The sequence below is a fragment of the Rattus norvegicus genome, chromosome 2, assembly GCF_021556685.1.
Source record: "Rattus norvegicus strain SHRSP/BbbUtx chromosome 2, alternate assembly SHRSP_T2T, whole genome shotgun sequence".
Taxonomy (NCBI): domain Eukaryota; kingdom Metazoa; phylum Chordata; class Mammalia; order Rodentia; family Muridae; genus Rattus; species Rattus norvegicus.
Window position 1 is genome coordinate 195,777,061 of NC_141535.1, and position 24,308 is coordinate 195,801,368.

The 24,308-nt window shown below is 40.2% G+C and overlaps 1 non-coding gene and 1 pseudogene across 1 annotated transcript; one reads left to right on the forward strand and one right to left on the reverse strand.

Moving 5' to 3' along the window:
* Positions 1-24,308, reverse strand: part of Chia-ps1 (chitinase, acidic, pseudogene 1) — a 264,086-nt pseudogene that overhangs the window by 176,423 nt on the left and 63,355 nt on the right.
* Positions 16,358-16,464, forward strand: LOC148006742 (U6 spliceosomal RNA). The gene has a single exon (XR_015678603.1). It is a non-coding gene; the product is annotated as a U6 spliceosomal RNA (small nuclear RNA).

Sequence of the window (24,308 nt, forward strand, 5' to 3'; positions counted from 1 at the left end):
AGTGCTTATGTGCTTCACAAACCAAACCTAAATTAGATATTATATAAGTTTGAAATTCATTATTTATGAATCAAAATATAGGAAGAGCCTCAGGGGTCCCCAACACATATATAGTAGAGGACTGCCTGGTCTGCCTTCAGTGAGAGAAAACATACCCAATACTTGAGAGACTTGAGGCCCCAGGGAATGGGTGGCTTGGTAGGGTGTGGGGCATGTGGAGTTTGGGCACATTCTCTTGGAAAAGAAGAAGAGGAATGGGATGAGGAACTGTTGGAGGTCAGAATGGCGGGGGATAATGGCTAGACTGTAAAAAATAATTATTGATAATAAAATAAATAAATATATAACAAATAACAAATAGGATCAACCTGGTTTGGACTTAGTAATACTTAAAATTGAAATGAAGCTGGTTTTTAATCTTATGTTAAATATCTGTTTAAAGACCAACTCTAGAAATGTACTTGCTTAAGAAATATATGATAATCATTGTCAATAATTTCCTTTTGATTCAAGGTCAGTGAGATTTTTCTGTAAAGTACATTTATCATATTGATTATTCTTCAATAAAGGATGAAGAAAGAGACAGATGTTTAAAGTGTTTTCAGTTAAAAGTTATGTTATTTACTTCTTTTTTTCCTTTTTTAATATTGGATATTTTTATTTACATTTCAAATGTTATTTCCTTTCCCAGTTTCCTGGATATAAGCCCCCTATCCCATCCCTGTCCCCTTCTTCTATAAGACAGTTCCCCCTACCCAACCACCTCCCATTCCCATCCCCCTACATTTCCCTTTGCTGGGAGTTCCAGCCTTGGCAGAATCAAGGGATTCTCCTTCCATTAGTGCTCAACAAGGCTGTTCTCTGCCACATATGCAGCTGGAGCTATGAATCTGTCCATGTATAGTTTTTGGGTAGTGGTTTAATTCCTGGGAGTTCTGGTTGGTTAATATTGTTGTTCTTATGTGATTGGAAGCACCTTCAGCTCCTTCATCCTTTCTCTAATTTCTCCAAAAGCAACCCCATTATCAGTTCAGTGTTTTGCTGCTAGCATTCGCCTTTATATTTGACATGCTTTGGCAGTACCTATCAGGAGAGAGCTATGCACTTCTTAGCCTCATCAATCTTATCTAGTTTTGGTGGATATATATTATGCTTTTAACCCATGTGGGGCAGGCTCTGAATGGCCATTCCTTCAGTCTCTGCTCCAAACTTTGTCTTCATAGCCCCTTTTATGAATATTTTTGTTACCTGCTTTAAGAAGGACCAAAGCACCCACACATTCTGGTCATCTTTCTTGAGCTTCATGTGGTCAGTGGATTGTATTTTGTGTAATTCCAGCTTGTGAGTTGATATCCACTCATCAGTGAGGGCATACCATGTGTGCTTTTTGGTGATTGGGTTATTTCACTCCAGATGATATTTTCTAGTTTCACTCACTTGCCTATGAATTTCATGAAGTCATTGTTTTTGGTAGCTGAGTAGCACTCCATTGTGCAGATGAACCACATTTTCTGTATCCATTTCTCTGTTGAAGGGCATCTGGGTTCTTTCCAGCTTCTGGTTATTATAAATAAGGCTGCTATGAACATAGTGGAGCATTTGTCTTTGTTGTTCATTGGAGCAACTTTTGGGTATATGCCCAGAAGAGGTATAGCTGGGTCCTCAGGTAGTGCAATGTCCAATTTTCTGAGGAACCTCCAGACTGATTTCCAGGGAAGTTCTACCAGTTTGCAATCCCACCATCAATGGAGGAGTGTTCCTCTTTCTCCACATTATTGACAGCATCTGCTGTCATCTGAGATTTTAATTTAACCATTCTGACTGGTGTGAGGTGGAATCTCTGGATTGTTTTGATGTGTATTTCTCTGATGACTAAGGATGTTGAACATTTCTTTAGGTACTTCTCAGCCATTCGATATTCCTGAGCTGAGAATTCTTTGTTTAGCTCTGTCTATGATTTTTTAATAGGGTTATTTGTCTTACTGGAGTCTAATTTCTTGCATTCTTTGTATATTTTGGATATTAGCCTTCTATCAGATGCAGGATTGATAAAGATCGTTTCTCAATCTGTTAGTTGCCATTTTGTCCTAATGACAGTGTCCTTTGCCTTACAAAAGCTTTGCAATTTTATGAGGTCTCATTTGTCGATTCTTGATCTTAGAGCTTAAGCCATTGGTGTTTTGTTCAGGAAATTTTCTCCAGTGCCCAGGTGTTTGAGACTCTTCCCCACTTTTTCTTCTATTAGTTTGAGTGTATCTGGCTTGATGTGGAGGTACAGCTGGACTTAAGCTTTGTACAGGGTAATACAAATAGGTCAATTTGCATTCTTCTACAATCTGACCTCCAGTTGAACCAGCACATATTTGTTGAAAATGCTATTCCAGATGAATTTGCAAATTGTTCTGTCTAACTCTTTGAAGAATTGGATTGGTATTTTGATGGGAATTGCATTGAATCTGTAGATTGCTTTTGGTAAAATGGCCATTTTTACTATATTAATCCTGCCAATCCATGAGCATGGGAGATCTTTCCATCTTCTGAGGTCTTCTTCAATTTCTTTCCTCAGTGTCTTGAAGTTCTTATTGTACATATCTTTTACTTGCTTGGTTAAAGTCACACCGAGGTACTTTATATTATTTGGGTCTATTATGAAGGGTGTCGTTTCCCTAATTTCTTTCTCGGCTTGTTTCTCTTTTGTGTAGAGGAAGGCAACTGATTTATTTGAGTTAATTTTATACCCAGCCACTTTGCTGAAGTTGTTTATCAGCTTTAGTAGTTCTCTGGTGGAACTTTTGGGATCACTTAAATATACTATCATATCATCTGCAAATAGTGATATTTTGACCTGTTCTTTTCCGAACTGTATCCCCTTGATCTCCTTTTGTTGTCTGATTGCTCTGGCTAGAACTTCAAGAACTATATTGAATAAGTAGGGAGAGAGTGGGCAGCCTTGTCTAGTCCCTGATTTTAGTGGGATTGCTTCAAGTTTCTCTCCATTTAGTTTAATGTTAGCAACTGGTTTGCTGTATATGGCTTTTACTATGTTTAGGTATGGGCCTTGAATTCCTATTCTTTCCAGGACTTTTATCATGAAGGGGTGTTGAATTTTGTCAAATGCTTTCTCAGCATCTAATGAAATGATCATGTGGTTCTGTTCTTTCAGTTTGTTTATATAATAAATCACGTTGATGGTTTTCCGTATATTAAACCATCCCTGCATGCCTGGGATGAAGCCTACTTGATCATGGTGGATGATTGTTTTCTTTTTTTTATTTTTTTTATTAACTTGAGTATTTCTTATATACATTTCAAGTGTTATTCCCTTTCCCGGTTTCCGGGCAAACATCCCCCTCCCCCCTCCCCTTCCTTATGGGTGTTCCCCTCCCAACCCTCTCCCCATTGCCGCCCTCCCCCCATAGACTAGTTCACTGGGGGTTCAGTCTTAGCAGGACCCAGGGCTTCCCCTTCCACTGGTGCTCTTACTAGGATATTCATTGCTACCTATGGGGTCAGAGTCCAGGGTCAGTCCATGCATAGTCTTTAGGTAGTGGCTTAGTCCCTGGAAGCTCTGGTTGCTTGGCATTGTTGTACATATGGGGTCTCGAGCCCCTTAAAGCTCTTCCAGTTCTTTCTCTGATTCCTTCAACGGGGGACCTATTCTCAGTTCAGTGGTTTGCTGCTGGCATTCGCCTCTGTATTTGCTGTATTCTGGCTGTGTCTCTCAGGAGCGATCTACATCCGGCTCCTGTCGGTCTGCACTTCTTTGCTTCATCCATCTTGTCTAATTGGGTGGCTGTATATGTATGGGCCACATGTGGGGCAGGCTCTGAATGGGTGTTCCTTCAGTCTCTGTTTTAATCTTTGCCTCTCCCTTCCCTGCCAAGGGTATTCTTTTTCCTCATTTAAAGAAGGAGTGAAGCATTCACATTTTGATCATCCGTCTTGAGTTTCGTTTGTTCTAGGGATCTAGGGTAATTCAAGCATTTGGGCTAATAGCCACTTATCAATGAGTGCATACCATGTATGTCTTTCTGTGATTGGGTTAGCTCACTCAGGATGATATTTTCCAGTTCCAACCATTTGCCTACGAATTTCATAAACTCGTTGTTTTTGATAGCTGAGTAATATTCCATTGTGTAGATGTACCACATTTTCTGTATCCATTCCTCTGTTGAAGGGCATCTGGGTTCTTTCCATTTCCTGGCTATTATAAATAAGGCTGAAATGAACATAGTGGAGCACGTGTCTCTTTTATATGTTGAGGCATCTTTTGGGTATATGCCCAAGAGAGGTATAGCTGGATCCTCAGGCAGTTCAATGTCCAATTTTCTGAGGAACCTCCAGACTGATTTCCAGAATGGTTTTACCAGTCTGCAATCCCACCAACAATGGAGGAGTGTTCCTCTTTCTCCACATCCTCGCCAGCATCTGCTGTCACCTGAGTTTTTGATCTTAGCCATTCTCACTGGTGTGAGGTGAAATCTCAGGGTTGTTTTGATTTGCATTTCCCTTATGACTAAAGATTTTGAACATTTCTTTAGGTGTTTCTCAGCCATTCGGCATTCCTCAGCTGTGAATTCTTTGTTTAGCTCTGAACCCCATTTTTTAATAGGGTTATTTGTTTCCCTGCGGTCTAACTTCTTGAGTTCTTTGTATATTTTGGATATAAGGCCTCTATCTGTTGTAGGATTGGTAAAGATCTTTTCCAATCTGTTGGTTGCCGTTTTGTCCTAACCACAGTGTCCTTTGCCTTACAGAAGCTTTGCAGTTTTATGAGATCCCATTTGTCGATTCTTGATCTTAGAGCATAAGCCATTGGTGTTTTGTTCAGGAAATTTTTTCCAGTGCCCATGTGTTCCAGATGCTTCCCTAGTTTTTCTTCTATTAGTTTGAGTGTGTCTGGTTTGATGTGGAGGTCCTTGATCCACTTGGACTTAAGCTTTGTACAGGGTGATAAGGATGGATCGATCTGCATTCTTCTACATGTTGCCCTCCAGTTGAACCAGCACCATTTGCTGAAAATGCTATCTTTTTTCCATTGGATGGTTTTGGCTCCTTTGTCAAAAATCAAGTGACCATAGGTGTGTGGGTTCATTTCTGGGTCTTCAATTCTAATCCATTGGTCTATCTGTCTGTCTCTGTACCAATACCATGCAGTTTTTATCATTATTGCTCTGTAATACTGCTTGAGTTCAGGGATAGTGATTCCCCCTGAAGTCCTTTTATTGTTGAGGATAGCTTTAGCTATCCTGGGTTTTTTGTTATTCCAGATGAATTTGCAAATTGTTCTGTCTAACTCTTTGAAGAATTGGATTGGTATTTTGATGGGGATTGCATTGAATCTGTAGATTGCTTTTGGTAAAATGGCCATTTTTACTATATTAATCCTGCCAATCCATGAGCATGGGAGATCTTTCCATCTTCTGAGGTCTTCTTCAATTTCTTTCCTCAGTGTCTTGAAGTTCTTATTGTACAGATCTTTTACTTGCTTGGTTAAAGTCACACCGAGGTACTTTATATTATTTGGGTCTACTATGAAGGGTGTCGTTTCCCTAATTTCTCTCTCGGCTTGTTTCTCTTTTGTATAGAGGAAGGCAACTGATTTATTTGAGTTAATTTTATACCCAGCCACGTTGCTGAAGTTGTTTATCAGCTTTAGTAGTTCACTGGTGGAACTTTTGGGATCACTTAAATATACTATCATGTCGTCTGCAAATAGTGATATTTTGACTTCTTCTTTTCCGATCTGTATCCCCTTGATCTCCTTTTGTTGTCTGATTGCTCTGGCTAGAACTTCAAGAACTATATTGAATAAGTAGGGAGAGAGTGGGTAGCCTTGTCTAGTCCCTGATTTTAGTGGGATTGCTTCAACTGGATGCTTTTATCTGTGTTGTCAAAGATCAAGTGACCATAGCTGTGTGGCTTCATTTCTGAGTCTTCAATTCTATTCCACTGAGCTACCTGCCTGTCTCTATACCAATACCATACAGTTTTTATCACTATTGCTCTGTAATACTGCTTGAATTCTGGAATGGTGATTTCCCCCAAAATTCTTTTATTGTTGAAGGAGAGTTTTCACTATCCTGGGTGTTTTGTAACTTCAAATGAATTTGCAAATTGTTCTTTTTAACTATATGAACAATGGAGTTGGAATTTTGATGGGGATTGCAGTGAATCTGTAGGTTGCTTTTGGCAAAATGGCCAATTTTACTATGTTAATCCTGCCAATCCATGAGCATGGGAGGTCTTTTTACCTTCTGTGGTCTTCAATTTTTTTCTTCAGAGACTTGAAGTTCTTGTCATGTGATCTTTCATTTGGTTGTTTAGAGTCATACCCAGGTATTTTATGTTATTTGGGACTATTGTGAAGGGTATCATTTGTCTAATTTCTTTCGTATGCTATTTATCTTTTGAGTAGAAGAAGGCTAATGATTTGTTTGAGTTAATTGTATTCCCAGCCACTTTGCTGAAATTGTTTATCAGGCTTAGTACTTTGCTGGTAGAACTTTTGGAGTCATTTACATATACTATCATATCATCTGCAAGTAGTGATACTTTGAGTTCTTCCCTTCCAATTTTTATCCCTATGACCTCCTTTTGTTGTCAGATTGCTCTGGCTAGGACCTCAAGTACTATAGTGGAGAGAGAGGGAGAGAGAGAGAGAGAGAGAGAGAGAGAGAGAGAGAGAGAGAGACCTTGTCTAGTTCCTGATTTTAGTGGAAGTGCTTCAAGTTTCTCTCCATTTAGTTTATTGTTTGCTACTGGTTTGCTATATATTGATTTTTCTATGTTTAGGTATGGGCCTTGAATTTCTGATCTTTCCAGGACTTTTATCATGAAGGGGTAATGAATTTTTTCAAATGTTTCCACAGCATTTAATGAAATGATAATGTGTTTTTTCTTTGAGTTTCTTTTTTTTTCTTTCTTTCTTTCTTTTTTTTTTTACATAATGGGTTACATTGGTGGTTATCTGTATATTAAACCATGCCTGCATCATCCCTGGGATGAAACCTACTTGATCATGATGGATGATAATTTTGATGTGTTCTTGGGTTCAGTCTGTGAGAATTTTACTGAGGATCTTTGCATCGACATTCAGAAGGGAAATTGTTCTGAAGTTCTTTTTCTTTTTTGGGCCTTTGTGTGGTTTAGGTATAAGCATCAGCGAGGGACTGAGGGATACTAGGACAACTTGGAGGAAAGGTCAACTTTCGTATGTTAAGTATGTACCTCAGATATTTGTCCCCGGTCTGAATAACAATACCCAGCAAAACTTTCAATCACCCAAATTGTAGAAAATAATACATTCCACGATAAAGCCAAATTAAAACAAATCTATCAACAAATCCAGCCCTAAAATGGTGTTTGAAGGTAAACACCAACCTAAAGAGGTTAACTACAAATAAGAAAACATAAAGAAAGAATAGTACCAGAACAACAAAGTCAAAAGGTGAACACACAAATACACACACACACACACACACACAAACACACATCAACATAGCATAAAATTTCTCCAAGTTGATCAAATTCTTAGACAAAATAAATCTCAAAAACTACATAATAATCTAAACACCTGCTTCTTATCTGACTACAATAGATTAGAGATGTTTTCAACAACAAGAGAAACAACATAAAACTAATAAACTCATGGAAACTTCACAACTCCCTTCTGAATGAAATGTGGAGAAGGACAAAAATTAAGAAAGAAATCAGGCTGGAGAGAGATGGATCAGCTTTTAAAGACTTGGCTCAAAACCAAAAATAGAAAGAAATCAAAGGGTGTTTAGAAAGGAATCAAAAGAATACACAGCATACCCTAACTTTGGTGACACAATGAAAGCTTTTTTTTTTCTTTTTTTTTTTTCTTCTGGAGCTGGGGATCGAACCCAGGGCCTTGCGCATGCGAGGAAAGTGCTCTACCACTGAGCTAAATCCCCAACCCCTGGAAGCTGTTTTAAGAATTGATTTCATAGCACTAATTGTTCACTAAACTAAACTGGAAAGATATCATAAAGCAACTTAAAAAAAGCCCTGAAAGATCTATAAAAAAAATAAAAAAAAAAAACCAAAACACTTCTGGTTCCAGTTCCCAACTGTGATCCAGAGGTAAGTCTTGCCACAGCATTCTGTATCCAAATTCCAAATCCTACCCAGAGAGAGCTGGTCTCCCAGAAGTGCTGACACACCTTAGATCACAAGGTCACAGTCTCATAGGAGGGAAAAGCTCCAGTCAGAGGCAGCAAGACCAGCTAACACCAGAGATAACCAGATGGCAAGAGGCAATTGCATGAAGCTAAGCAACAGAAACCAAAGCTACTTGGCATCATCAGCACCCAGTTCTTCCACATCAGCAAGCCCTGGATAACCCAACACATGTGAAAAGTAAGATTCTGTTTTAAAAATCCCATCTCATAATGAGGATAGAGGACTTTAAGAAGGACATATGTAACTCCTTTAAGAAATAAGGAGAAGTATTCTGCTAGCATTCTTCAAATGAGGATGTAGAACTCTCAGCTCCTGCACTGTGCCTGCCTGGATGCTGCCATGTTTCTGCCTTGATAATGAGGAACTGAACCTCTGAACCTGTAAGCAACCACAATTAAATGTTAATTAAGAGTTTCATTGGCCATGGTGTCTGTTCACAGCAGTAAAACCTGAGTAAGACAGAAGTTGATTCCAGGGATTGGGGTGTTGCTGTGATAGGCATGACTATGATTTTGTTTGGAAGAATGTAGATTTTTGGGACTTTAGATTTGGAAAGCAGTAGAATGTTTTAAGTGGGGCTTAATGGACTATGCTAGTAGGAATACTACTTTATTACTGAGCATGATTTGAACTGTGCAGACCTGGCCCTAAAGCTTTCAGTGGAGAATTTCAATATGTGGCCTAGAGACTTTGTGATGTTTTGGTGAAGAATGTGGCTGCTTTTTTTGGTCTTGTTGGAAGAGTCTGCCTGGAGCTAAGGGGAAGATTAGTTGCACTGACAAAGAAAGTCTCAGATGCCCCTCCTAGACTGTATTTTCTGTCTCAGTCTCAAGAAAAACATTTTAAGCAAACATAGCAAGCCGAGAAAGGGAAAATATAAAACAAGTGGTTTGAGCATGAAAGGGCTATCAGGAAGTCAATGGAACTGAATACTGTGTTCAAAAATATTTATACAAAAATATTTATATACAGCAGAGGACTCCTCCTGGGTCTGGGTTCAGTCAGGGAAGATGCACCTAACCCTCAAGAGACTGGAGGCCCCAGGACATTTAGAGGTCTGGTGGGGTGGGTAGGATGGGGACAGGAGGGTGAGGGGGGAGAAGTGCAGGGGGAGAGTTTTGGAATGTGGAACTGTTGGGGCATGGACCAGGAGGGTAACAAAATCTGGAGTATAAAAATAAATGAATAAGTTAAGAAAGAAAGAAAGAGAGAGAGAGAGAGAGAGAGAGAGAGAGAGAGAGAGAGAGAGAAGAAAATATATTTAATTGAATTAAGGGAGTAGTGACCTTAGGACAAGATTTCACCCAGCTAAATTTAGGTCCAGGCATGGCAGTACAAGCTTTAATCCCAGGAAGCAAAGACAAGTAGATCTCTGAGTTTAAGGACTCCCCCTAGAGAAAGTTCTAGGTGAAGCAAAACTTTAATCCCCGTGCTTAGGAAAGGAGCATGCAAGCATGCATATCTTTGAGTTTAAAGTCAGTCTACAGAGAAAGTTCCAAGATAGCCAAACTTAGGTAGTGAAGGGGATGGAAAATTGAAAGCTGGTGATAATGTAATAGAACAAGGGGGGCATGTTCCAGCTACAGGAAGCAGCAGAACTCAGTAGCTTCAGCCATGCAGCTCTGGCTTTAGAGTAAAAAATAGAAGGAGCTATGGGGACAATTGATGATGCTTAGCTGGAGCTAAGAAATTAGTGTTGATTAAGAAGAGAACAGCTTCTTTCTGGGAGCCACAGGGCAGCCTGTCATAGGACCCTTCTGGTCTATATCTGTGCCCAGAGCTGGGGCTATCCCACAGACCACAGACCCAAAACCTGCCTGCAGGGAGCTGGTCTGCCAGGAGGGCTCTCACTCCTAATCCCACAGGTGGGACCCCCCACTTTCTCTCCACTTACTATCCAAAGACAGACCTGCTTGGAGTGCTCCATGGATGGGAACTACAGAGCAGCCTGTGATGAGATAATTTCTGTCTCCATCTGCACTCAGAGCTAAGACTGTCCCACAGTACTCCAGATCCAAAATCTGTCTGGAGAGAGCTAGTCTTCTAGGAGCACTATCACTCCTAAGATCACAGGCTCTAGGCTCACAGGCCCACAGAAGGGACAAGTTCCAGTCAAAGACAGCAATACCAACCAACATCAAAGATAGCCAGTTGGTCAGAGGCAAGTAAAAGAACTCAAGCAACAGAAACCAAGAATAGTTTGCATCATCAGAACCCAGTTATCTCTTCCACAGCAAATACTGGATATCCAAGACACTGGAAAGGAAAGATTTAGATCTAAAACCATATCTCATGGTGATGATAGAGGACTTTAAGAAGGACATAAATAAGTACATTAAAGAAATACAGGACAACACAGGCAAACAAGTAAAAGCCCTTAAAGAGGAAACACAAAAATTCCTTAAAGAGTTAAAGGAAAATGCAACCAAACAGGTGTCGGAATTGAACAAAACCATCTAGGATTTAAAAATGGAAATAGAAATACAGATATCACAAAGGGAGACAACCCTGGAGATAGAAAACCTAGGAAAGAGATCAGTAGTCATAGACACAAGCATCACCAATAGAACACAAGAGATTGAAATGAGAATATCAGGGGGAGAAAATACCACAGAAAACATCGAAACAATAGTCAAAGAAAATTCAAAAAGCAAAAAGCTCCTAACCCAAAATATCCAGGAAATTCAGGACACAATGAGAAGACCAAACCTAACTGCAATAGGTATAGAAGAGAGCAAAGATTCACAATTTAAAGGGCCAGTAAACATCTTCAACAAAATTATAGAAGAAAACTTCCTTAACATAAAGAAAGTGATGCTCATACATGTACAAGAACCCTACAGAACTCCAAATAGATTGGATCAGAAAAGAAATTCCTCCCATCACATAATAGTCAAAACACCAAATGCACGAAACAAAGTAAAAATACTAAAAGCAGCAAGTGAAAAAGATCAAGTAACATAAAAAGCAGACCTATCAGAATTTCACCAGACTTTTCACCAGAGACTGTGAAAGCTAGAATATCCTTGCCAGTTACCATACAAACCCCAAGAGAATGCAAATGTCAGCCCAGGCTACTATATCCAGCAAAACTCATAATTACCATAGATGGAGAAACCAATTTAAAACTAAATTTACATTATGTCTTACCACAAATCCAACTCACCAAAGAATAATGGATGAAAAACTCCAACACAAGGTTTGAAACTGCACTCTAGAAAAAGCAATAAAATAATCTTCTTGCAACAAACCCAAAAGCCACACAAATATAATTCGACTTCGAACAAGAAAAATAACAGGAAACAACAATCACTATTTTTTTAATATCTCAGAGCATCAGTGGACTCAATTCCACAATATAAAGACATAGTAAACAGGACCCAGCATTTTGCTGAATACCAGAAATGAACCTCAGTGACAAAAGCAGACACTACCTAAGAGTAAAAGACTGGAAAAAACTTCTAAATAGGAAATCTACATGAGGACCCAGCTATACCACTCCTGGGCGTATACCCAAAAGATGCTCCAACATATAACAAAGACACATGCTCCACTATGTTCATAGCAGCCTTATTTATAATTGCTAGAATCTGGAGAGAAACAAGAAGTCCTTCAACAGAGGAGTGGATTAAAAAAAATGTGGTACATCTAAGTCATGGAGTACTACTCAGCTATCAAAAATGATGACTTCATGAAATTCATAGGCAAATGGATGGAACTAGAAAATACCATCCTGAGTGAGGTAACACACACACACACACACACACACACACACACACACACACACACACGGCATGCACTCACTGATAAGTGGCTATTAACCCAAAGCTCGAATTACCCAAGATACAATCCACAGACCACATGAAGCTCAAGAAGGATGACCAAAGTGCAGATGCCTCAGTCCTTAAAAAGGGAACAAAAGGGGTTGGGGATCTAGCTCAGCGGTAGAGCACTTGCCTAGCGAGCACAAGACCCTGGGTTCGGTCCCCACCTCCGAAAAAAAAAGGGAATAAAAATATTCATTGGAGGGGATATAGAGACAAAGTTTGGAGGAGAGACTGAAGGAATGGACACTCTGAGCCTGCCTCACCTGGAGATCCAGCCCAGAAACCTACAGCCATCAAACCCAGACAATATTGCTGATGCAAAGAAGTGCATGCTGACAGGAGCCTGATACAGCTGTCTCCTGAGAGGCTTAGCCAGAGAATGTCAAATAGAGAGGCAAATGCTAGCAGCCAACCAGTGAACTGAGAATGGGTCCCTGTTGGAGGAATTAGAGAAAGGATTGAAGGCACTGAAGGGGCTTGCAACCCCATCAGAACAACAATACCAACCAACCAGAGCTTGCAGGGACTAAACTACTACTCAAAGACTACACGAGGACAGACAGATGCATATGTAGCACAGGATGGCCTTATTGGGAACCAAAGGGAGGAGAAGCCCTTGGTCTTGCAAGGCTGGACACCCAGTGTAGGGGAATGTCAGGGTGGGGAGGAAGGAAGGGGGGGCACCCTTATAGAAGAAGAGGGGGAGGACGGGATAGGGGTCTTATGGCCGGGAAACCAGGAAAGGGAATAACATTTGACATTTGAAATGTAAATAAAACTATCCAATTAAAAACAGAATGAAATTAAAGACTTTTTAGAATTTAATGAAGCTCTCTGCCCCCAAATCTTGTGGGAGAGAGACCTCACCGCCTGGTCAGGTGGGCACTCCTGAGGCTACAGAGCGGAGGAGACCACCAACACTGCCCACCCCTGCCCACATCCCTGGCCCAAGAGGCAACTGTATAAGGCCTCTGGGTTCCCGTAGGGGAGGGCCCAGGAGCGGCAGGACCCCTGCGCCTGAGACGCTGCCAGAACCTGAAGGAAACAGACCGGATAAACAGTTCTCTGCACCCAAATCCCGTGGGAGGGAGAGCTAAACCTTCAGAGAGGCAGACACGCTTGGGAAAACAGAAGAGACTGCACTCTGCGCACATCCAGAAGCCAGAGGAAGACACCAAACGCCATCTGGAATCCTGGTGCACGGAGGCTCCCGGAAAGGGCGGCGCAGATCTTCCCGGTTGCTGCCTCTGCGGAGAGGACTTAGGCAGTACCCCACGAGCAAACTTGAGCCTTGGAACCACAGGTAGGACCAACTTTTCCCCTGCAAGAAACCTGCCTGGTGAAGTCAAGACACAGGCCCACAGGAACAGCTGAAGACCTGTAGAGAGGAAAAACTACATGCCCGAAAGCAGAACACTCTGTCCCCATAACTGGCTGAAAGAAAACAGGAAAACAGGTCTACAGCACTCCTGACACACAGGCTTATAGGACAGTCTAGCCACTGTCAGAAATAGCAGAACAAAGTAACACTAGAGATAATCTGATGGCGAGAGGCAAGCGCAGGAACCCAAGCAACAGAAACCAAGACTACATGGCATCCTCGGAGCCCAATTCTCCCACCAAAATAATCATGGAATATCCAAACACACCAGAAAAGCAAGATCTAGTTTCAAAATCGTATTTGATCATGATGCTGGAGGACTTCACGAAAGACGTGGAGAACTCCCTTAGAGAACAAGTAGAAGCCTACAGAGAGGAATCGCAAAAATGCCTGAAAGAATTCCAGGAAAACACAATCAAACAGTTGAAGGAATTAAAAATGGAAATAGAAGCAATCAAGAAAGAACACATGGAAACAACCCTGGACATAGAAAATCAAAAGAAAAGACAAGGAGCTGTAGATACAAGCTTCACCAACAGAATACAAGAGATGGAAGAGAGAATCTCGGGAGCAGAAGATTCCATAGAAATCATTGACTCAACTGTCAAAGATAATGTAAAGCAGAAAAAGCTACTGGTCCAAAACATACAGGAAATCCAGGACTCAATGAGAAGATCAAACCTAAAGATAATAGGTATAGAAGAGAGTGAAGACTCCCAGCTCAAAGGACCAGTAAATATCTTCAACAAAATCATAGAAGAAAACTTTCCTAACCTAAAAAAAGAGATACCCATAGGCATACAAGAAGCCTACAGAACTCCAAATAGATTGGACCAGAAAAGAAACACCTCCTGTCACATAATAGTCAAAACACCAAACGCACAAAATAAAGAAAGAATATTAAAAGCAGTAAGGGAAAAAGGTCAAGTAACATATAAAGGCAGACCTATCAGAATCACACCAGACTTTTCGCCAGAAACTATGAAGGCCAGAAGATCCTGGACAGATGTCATATAGACCCTAAGAGAATACAAATGCCAGCCCAGGTTACTGTATCCTGCAAAACTCTCAATTAACATAGATGGAGAAACCAAGATATTCCATGACAAAACCAAATTTACACAATATCTTTCTACAAATCCAGCACTACAAAGGATAATAAAGGGTAAAGCCCAACATAAGGAGGCAAGCTATACCCTAGAAGAAGCAAGAAACTAATCGTCTTGGCAACAAAACAAAGAGAAGAAAAGCACACAAACATAACCTCACATCCCAATATGAATATAACAGGAAGCAATAATCACTATTCCTTAATATCTCTCAACATCAATGGCCTCAACTCCCCAATAAAAAGACATAGATTAACAAACTGGATACGCAATGAGGACCCTGCATTCTGCTGCCTACAGGAAACACACCTCAGAGACAAAGACAGACACTACCTCAGAGTGAAAGGCTGGAAAACAACTTTCCAAGCAAATGGTCAGAAGAAGCAAGCTGGAGTAGCCATTCTAATATCAAATAAAATCAATTTTCAATTAAAAGTCATCAAAAAAGATAAGGAAGGACACTTCATATTCATCAAAGGAAAAATCCACCAAGATGAACTCTCAATCCTCATCTTCGGTTGGTTTATATACAAGTGTGCAATTTCTAGGCTTGAAAGTAAAATGATGCTATCTGGTGCTGGATAGAGGAGCCTTATTTTTTATTATGGCAGCTTGCTATTTTTGTAACATGGTGATTTTGTTGAACACAATAAAGTACAGTAGTAACTGATCTCCCCTTCTTCCTGGATGAGTGAGGAGATGATTAAATGTTGATGTCAGCATCCTTGAGCATATTCAGATGAGCTTCTGCTTCTGTTGAAAATGATGCTGTGTTTGATTGTGGTCCGAAGCTTTGAAGCACTACCTGGCATCTCCTTCCTTGGAGGTCTCACTGTTTAAACATAACAGATTTGATAGCTTGTTGGTAAGGTGAGGTCCAGCTTGTCTCCACTAGGTCATCTTCATGTGAATCCGGTGGTTATACGGTTTTGTTTTAGGGATATTTCATTTTTTTAATAATGGTTTTAGCTGACATTCATGGAGAGAATGAATCCTTAGAACTGTGCCACTAGTGAAAGGAAATCCTGTCTAGAGTATGTTTCTTTACAAAGCTGTGTCACACCATCCTTTGGGCCCTCTGCTGGAAAAGTAGAATCAAGTCTCAAATAATGCCTTTTAAATTGTATCCTCTAGTATTATAGATGTAGGACAGTACTGTATCATACCTCTGTGGATGTAAAATAGCTTGTACCTGCTTTATGATACGTAGTAGTGACCGTGCTTTATCAGAGCTGTTTTTAATGATGTTGCTCAGAATGTTTTCTTTCCAGATGATGATTGAGAAGCTAATATAAAAAAAAATGGTGCCAGGTACCACAAGAGTAACAGAACTGTGCTGTTTTCTCGGGTTTTGTTTTCTTACTTTTTTTTCTTTTTTTAATGTAGTGTGCTGGATGTCTCTACAGTTTTGTTCAGATGACTGCAGAACCTGGAAAAGCTGTTGCTGCTGTTGATGCATAACACACTGCTATTATTGGTCTTTTTATATAAATATAAATATATATACAGATAAATAATTTGAATTTTTGGAAATTTTAGCTGTGCTGTCAACTTTGGAAAAAAGTATCCCCGTTTACTGTGTTGAGCTGGCACTGTACAGAAATTAACAGCCATATTGGTCTAGAAATGCTGAACTTAAGTTTTTTCCATTTGTACAGGGGTAACGCACTGTATTAAATATGTAAGGTCTTATCTATGTGGGTTTGATTACAAAAACTAATAAAGTATTCTCTAAATTAAAAAAAAGAAGAAATAGAATTTAATGAAAATGAAGGTACAGCATAATCAAATTTATCGAACACAATGTAAGCACTGATAAAAGGAAAACTCAAATGCTTGCTTCGGCAGCACATGTATTAAAATTGGAACGATACAGAGAAGATTAGCATGGCCCCTGCGCAAGGATGACACGCAAATTCTTGAAGCTTTCCATATTTTTCAGCCACCAAACTAGATAAGATGGATAAAGCAAAGAAGTGCAGGCTGACAGGAACCGGATGTAGATCTCTCCTGAGAGACACAGCCAGAATACCGCGAATACATAGGCGAATGCCAGCAGCAAACCACTGAACTGAGAACGCGACCCCCGTTGAAGGAATCAGAGAAAAGACTGAAAGAGCTTGAAGGGGCTTGAGACCCCATATGAACAACAAGGCCAAGCAACCAGACCTTCCAGGGACTAAGCCACTACCCAAAGACTATACTTGGATTGACCCTGGGCTCCAACTGCATAGGTAGCAATGAATAGCCTAGTAAGGGCACCAGTTGAATGGGAAGCCCTTGGTCCTGCCAAGACTGAACCCCCAGGAAACGTGATTGTTGGGGGAAGCATGGTAATGAGGGGAGGATGGGGAGGGTAACACCCATATAGAAGGGGAGGGGGAGGGGTTAGGGGGTGTTGGCCTGGAAACCCGGGAAGGGAATAGCAATTGAAATGTAAATAAGAAATACCCAATTTAATAAAGATGGAGGAAAAATAGAAATGTAAATAAGAAATACCCGTTAATAAAGATGGAGGAAAAAAATTTCAGTGTTTCAGTGTTAGAAGTGAATGCAAGTGATCAAATTTGATTTGGTGTCTGTATTGGGTGACATATAAACATATGATTTGGAAAAAAAAGGAAAACCCAAAGCTTTAAGTGCCTCCAAAAAGAAAGTGGTGAGAGTATACACTAGCAGCTTGACAGCACACCTCAATGCTCTAGAACAGAAAGAAGCAAGTACACTCAAGAGGAGTAGATGGCAGGAAATAATCAAACTCAGGGCTGAAATCAACCAACCAGAAACAAAGAGAAGTATATAAAGAATCAACAAAACCAGGAGCTGGTTTTTTGAGTGCAAACAATGAGTGACACAGTGAGTTGGTCTGAGACAGCAACAAGATACACACACTTATTTAAACTAAGTGGCAGGTGGAGAGAAAATATCCAAATTAACAAAGTCAGAAATAAAAAGAAAATAGACCTGACAAAAGACATTGAGTAAATTCTGCAATCATAAAGGCATCTTGTAAAAACATCTACCACAGCAGTTTGAAAGACCTAAAAAATGGATATTTCATCAGTACATTCCACTTACCAAAATTAAGTCAAAATCAGACAAGAAATTTAAGTAAAATCAGTAAGTGGCTAAACAAAACAAAATCCCTGGGCCAGATGGTTTTAGCTTGACTTTCTACCAGACTTTTTTTTTTTGCTTTGAAACAAGGTTTATTTTATTTTATTTTATTTTTTATTAACTTGAGTATTTCTTATTTACATTTCGAGTGTTATTCCCTTTCCCGGTTTCCGGGCAAACATCCCCCTAATCCCTCCCTCTCCCCTTCTTTATGGGTGTTCTCCTCCCCATCCTCCCCCCATTGCTGCCCTCCCCGCAACAATCACGTTCACTGGGTCTACCAGACTTTCAAAGAAACGTTAACTTAATATTCTAAAATTATTCCTTAAAATAGAAACTAAAGGAACATTGCCAAATTCATGTTATGAGGGCACAGTTAGACTGATAATCAAATAACATAAGGACCCAGCAAAGGATTTGAATTATGAACTGATTTCTTTCATGAATGAAGGATGTTAAAATACTCAATAATATATTTGCAAACTGTTCACTCCTTCTTTAAATGAGGAAAAAGAATACCCTTGGCAGGGAAGGGAGAGGCAAAGATTAAAACAGAGACTGAAGGAACACCCATTCAGAGCCTGCCCCACATGTGGCCCATACATATACAGCCACCCAATTAGACAAGATGGATGAAGCAAAGAAGTGCAGACCGACAGGAGCCGGATGTAGATCGCTCCTGAGAGACACAGCCAGAATACAGCAAATATAGAGGCGAATGCCAGCAGCAAACCACTGAACTGAGAATAGGTCCCCTATTGAAGGAATCAGAGAAAGAACTGGAAGAGCTTGAAGGGGCTCGAGACCCCAAAAGTACAACAATGCCAAGCAACCAGAGCTTCCAGGGACTAAGCCACTACCTAAAGACTATACATGGACTGACCCTGGACTCTGACCCCATAGGTAGCAATGAATACCCTAGTAAGAGCACCAGTGGAAGGGGAAGCCCTGGGTCCTGCTAAGTCTGAACCCCCAGTGAACTAGTCTATGGGGGGAGGGCGGCAATGGGGGGAGGGTTGGGAGGGGAACACCCATAAGGAAGGGGAGGGGGGAGGGGGATGTTTGCCCGGAAACCGGGAAAGGGAATAACACTCGAAATGTATATAAGAAATACTCAAGTTAATAAAAAAAATATATTTGCAAACTGGATCAAAGAACACATTAAATCAATCATCCAGCAAGACAAGTAGGCTTCATTCCAGATATGTGGCAATGGTTTAATATATGATAATCAGTAAATATAATCCACAGTATAAGAAATCTGAAAGAACCAAAACACATCAAACACATAATTGTGGAGGTTTGAATAAAATGACCATCATAGGCCCATAGAAACTGGCACTATTAGAAGGTATGGCCTGAAGCAAAGAAGTGCAGGCTGACAGGAACTGGATGTAGATCTCTCCCAAGAGACACAGCCAGAATATAGCAAATACATAGGCGAATGCCAGCAGCAAACCACTGAGAACCTGTTGAAGGAATCAGAGAAAGGACTGAAAGAGCTGAAGGGGCTTGAGACCCCATATGAACAGCAATGCCAACCAACCAGAGCTTCCAGGGACTAAGCCACTACCTAAAGACTATACATGGACTGACCCTGGACTCTGACCTCATAGGTAGCAATGAATAGCCTAGTAAGAGCACCAGTGGAAGGGGAAGCCCTGGGTCCTGCTAAGACTGAACCCCCAGTGAACTAGATTGTTGGGGGGGGTGGTAATGGGGGGGTGGTAATGGGGGAGGATTGGGAGGGGAACACCCACATAGAAGGGGAGGGGGAGGGGTTAGGGGGATGTTGGCATGGAAACTGGGGAAGGGAATAACATTTGAAATGTAAATAAGTAATACCCAATTTAATAAAGATGGAAAAAAAGAAGGTATGGCCTTATTGCTTTAGGGCTAGCCTTGTTCATGGAAGCATTTCACTATAGAGACAGCCTTTGAGTTCTCATATACTCAAGCTATCTTCAATGCATTCGATAGTTTTTTCGTGCTGCCTGTAGATCAAGATGTAGAACTCTTCTCAGAGTAAAAGGGTAGAAAACAATTTTCTAAGGAAATGGTCCCAAGAAACGAGCTGAAGTAGCCATTCTAATATTGAATGAAATCTACTTTCAACCAAAAGTTATAAAAAAAAATCTAAGGAAGGACGCTCCATATTCATCAAACGAAAAGTCCATCAAGATGAATTCTCAATCCTGAATATCTGTGCTCCAAATGCAAGGACACCCACATTCATAAAACAAAGCTTACCACAGCTCAAAGCACACATTTCACCTCACACAATAATAGTGGGATATTTAAACACTCCACCCTCATCAACCGACAGATCATGGAAACAGAAACTAAAACAGAGACATAGAGAAACTACTAGAAGTTATGAACCAAATGGATTTAACAGATATCTGTAGGACAGTTCATCCTAAAACAAAAGAATATACCTTCTTCTCAGCACCTCATGTTACCTTCTCCAAAACTGACCATATAATCAGTCACAAAACAAGGCCCAATAGATACAAGAATTTTGAAATAATCCCATGCATCCTATCAGACCACCACAGACTAAGGCTGGTCTTCAATAACAACATAAACTAGACAGAGAACAACATGGAAGTTGAACAACATTCAACTCAATGATAAAATGGTCAAGGAAAAAATAAAGAAATTAAAGACTTTTTAGAATTTAGTGAAAATGAAAGCACAGCATACCCAAACATATGGCACATAAAGAGAGCAGTGCTAAGAGGAGAACTCATAGCTCTGAGTGTCTCTAAAAAGAAACTGGAGAGAGCATTCATCACTAGCAGTTTGACAGCACACCTAAAAGCTCTAGAACAAAAAGAAGCAAATACACCCAGGAGGAGTAGAAGGCAGGAAATAATCAAACTCAGAGCTGAAATCAACCAAGTAGAAACAAAAAGGACTGTACAAAGAATCAACAAAACCAGGAGCTGGTTCTTTGAGAAAATCAACAAATAGAAAAACCCTTAGCCAGACTAACCAGAGGACACAGAGAGTGTATCCAAATTAACAAAATCAGAAATGAAAAGGGAGACATAACAACAGAATCAGAGGAAACTAAAAAAAATCATAGATCCTACTACAAAAGCCTATGTTCAACAAAACTGGAAAATCCGGATGAAATGGACAATTTTCTAGACAAATACCAGGTACCAAAGTTAAATCAGGAACAAATAAAGCATCTAAACAACCCCATAACTCCTAAAGAAATAGAAGTATCTTAATTTAAAGATTGTTGAATTATTTAAAAAAAAAACAAATCTCAGCAGCAAGTTCATTACCTGCCTTGATAAGTTTTCTTCCCAAATGACAGACATACTGACCTGATGTTTTGATATGCCCTACACATCACAATATCTGGGCTACTGCCTAGCCAACATGCAGTTCATCCCCAGTCATTACTTACTAAATTCTGTGTTCTATTTTGGCTTCCCGGGACCCAGAGTGCTTCTCAACTGGGTTGATCTCTGAGTGTCACTCTCTTGGCTCCTTCACATGGTGACCATGACTCTCTGTCCTTCATTCTTCTCAGTCATGACATCTCTCCACTCCTCCACACTCTTCCAGTATGCTGGATCTCCATTTTTCTTCTCCTCTTCTCCTGATCCCAAGCCTGATAATACTAATATACTGCCTTTGTCTGTGCTGTCCAGCTATTGGCTGTTGGCATCTTTATTTCCCATTCAGAACCAACTGAGATCAGGTTCCCAGAAGCTATTGCAGATGTTTCCATGAAAAACTTTTTTGGGGGGGGCATGCTCTAATTAACACTAGAACACAAGCAATTACAAAGGATGATATGCTAGTATACGTAAAAAACCATGTAGAATACCACAGAGGATGTCCTATAGCTCACTAACTATAGGACAGGGAGAGGGAGCCACTACAATCTGCAAGTAAGTGGTGGACATATGTGGGAACAGTTTGAGCATTGTGAGGGGAGATGAAACTGGAGATGCAGGGAGGAGAAGAAGAGCCTGTTGTGAGTAGACAGTCTTGATGCCTGAGGCCATGGTAAAGTCCTGTCCATACTATGTCAGGGTCTGCATCTATGTTGAGATAGGGGCAGGGTCAATGTTAGTGACTCACATTACCACTGGAGATGATGGGGAGCTGTTTTGGGTAGCTGCCTATGATCACAAAGAGGTCCAGGAGCTGTGCTGAACTGGTCCTGCTGTTTATTACAGTGAGCTGGCCTTGCCTCTGACCACTGACAGAACTCCAGAGATCAGGGCCTGTGCCTTACTTGGGAACCACAGTGGAACTGGCCCCAGGATGAGAGCATGGGGATGTGGCCAAGTCTCTCACTTGCTGCAGCACTTGGGAGAGTGAGCCCTATTCCTTGTCTGGACAACAGAGTGGAGCTGACTCTGCAGGAGTGGGTACAGGTAAACCTGCATAGAACATGAGAGAGAAAGAGCTGATCTTGCCTATTGGTGATGGCAGCACTGAGTGGCCTAGCTAGTGTAGTACTAGAGGGCTCAGCTTGGTGGTGTGGATAAGGGATAGCTTGAGTGGGAAAGGCAAACAATTTCAGTTACCATCTGGACCCAGATTCTGAGATTTGAGTTGGCCCAACCCAAAATTTTTATCTTCTGTGAACTTTTGGGGTACATGAAATAGCTTGACCCACTGCATCAAAGTTAAACGATCTCCATGATACTGGTCAACAACAGGAAAACCACAAGGAGACTTAATGAGATGCAATATTGATGGCAACTATTTTCTATTTCTGAAAAATTTGCTCTTCCTATAAGTGGTTTTTCCACACACTGCCCATGTCTGTCTTCAGCTGTGATGACATTGATTTTTTGTCTATGTTCTCACTTGATTGGCATTATCCCTGAGGTTCAAAAGAAGGCCATAGTATAACACATATACAATGTGACTGTCTGCAAGGTATTCAGTGATCTTACAAGTGTCAAGTGATGTTGGAATTGATGTTCAGACTTTTATTTTTTGTTTTCTAAAATAAGAGTAAGAACTTCCTAGTCAGCCTCTTAGGTATCACGTCAAACAGAAGTCACTGCATAGTTTTTTTCCTCATCATACAAGAACAACAGTAACATTGAAGAAAATGACTGGTTATAGGAGGCTGTAATTAATGGAATTTCAAGGTCAATAGTCTAAGAAAAAATGATAAGATGCAACTGTATGTGGAATAAGATAATGTCTCCCTTCTTGGCTACAATATTAAGCTGGCATTGATGTGGAAATTCTGTTCCCAAAAGTTCATTTCTATTATTTTTAAAGAATAGCCATGTTTTTTAAAATGTAGAAACACTATTATATGTTCCTGTACAGGGTTTCCATTTACCCGTTTCCTGCCTCCTGCAGACCTTGGAGACTATCCCATCAAATGTCCAGTGTCAGGAAGGGATTGCCCTTTTTGAGTTGTTGGTCAGTGGGTAACATTAACAACCTCCAACCTATCACTAAGTATTTACATTTCTCTTAGTTACCATCCAGAACATGATAGTCATATCCATACTTTTATAAAGTATGTACATGAATCATACAACATGGCAAATCCAAATGGTGCTGACCTGTAAGCTTCATCTTTCTTGGCTCACTTTTATAGTGCTAGAAGATGTTTTCCACACTACATGAGAAGAAAAGAATTCATTTGCATTGTCTAGTTGCCAACTGTGTAGTCAACAATGTCAGCCAACTTGCCAAAATATATCTCTAGTGGAGTAGTATCAGAAATATCCAGCAAATAACCAAATATCTTCTGATTTAATTTAATCCTTGTCTGAATGATGAAATGGGTCGAGTACAGCAACCTGAATCTAGTTGCTCATATTCCCTAGGGATTTTCTCCTTTTATTCTCCTAAGATGTCATAATACTAAACCATCTTCTAAGTTAAATGCATTTATTGACCCTAATGAGAGAAGATTCTTCTTTGGGTAGATGGTGACTAATCCAGAAGCATAGTTTGTCACTGTATAGAGAATTAAGAAATTGTAGCATAACTTCCCCTAAATGTGACATGTTTATCACACTAACACCTCTGAAATCTTAGATATCATCCAGATGGCAGCATCATTGTCAAAGCAGAATCAGTAGAGGACTCCAGTCATATTGTATTTTGTAGACACACCAGGTAAATGCATATATGAGCTGACAAGAGTTCTGAGTATATAAACAGGACCTGCACAAAATCAAGCCAGACTAAATCACAACATAGAAAATGGAGGAATAAAGTTTCAAATATACCTGAGAATCTTTTGGTATAAATTGCTGATGGCTAAAGGAGAATTAGTTTTGTTTAGTTACCTGGACCCTAAGAGTTTACATCTATAGTATAGATCTGCTTACCATATGAACAATGAACTAAGTGGATTCTTGGGTTAAAAGTATCTGAAGGAAACACACAAACACATAAGGGAACTGAGCTGATAAGGGTAAGAGTTCAGATAAAGATCGATGAATGGAGTGTAGATTTGATAGAAATACTTCACTATGTGTGCATTTATAAAATTTCAGACAATGTGGAAATGAATCACACTTTTTGGATTTATTCTCCTGTTGTTTGACATATGTTGCTTTTACTTCTGTCTATTCCAGATAATGCCACCATGAACATAGTGGAGCATGTGTCCCTGTGTTATGGTGGGTCATCTTTTGGGTATATGCCCAAGAG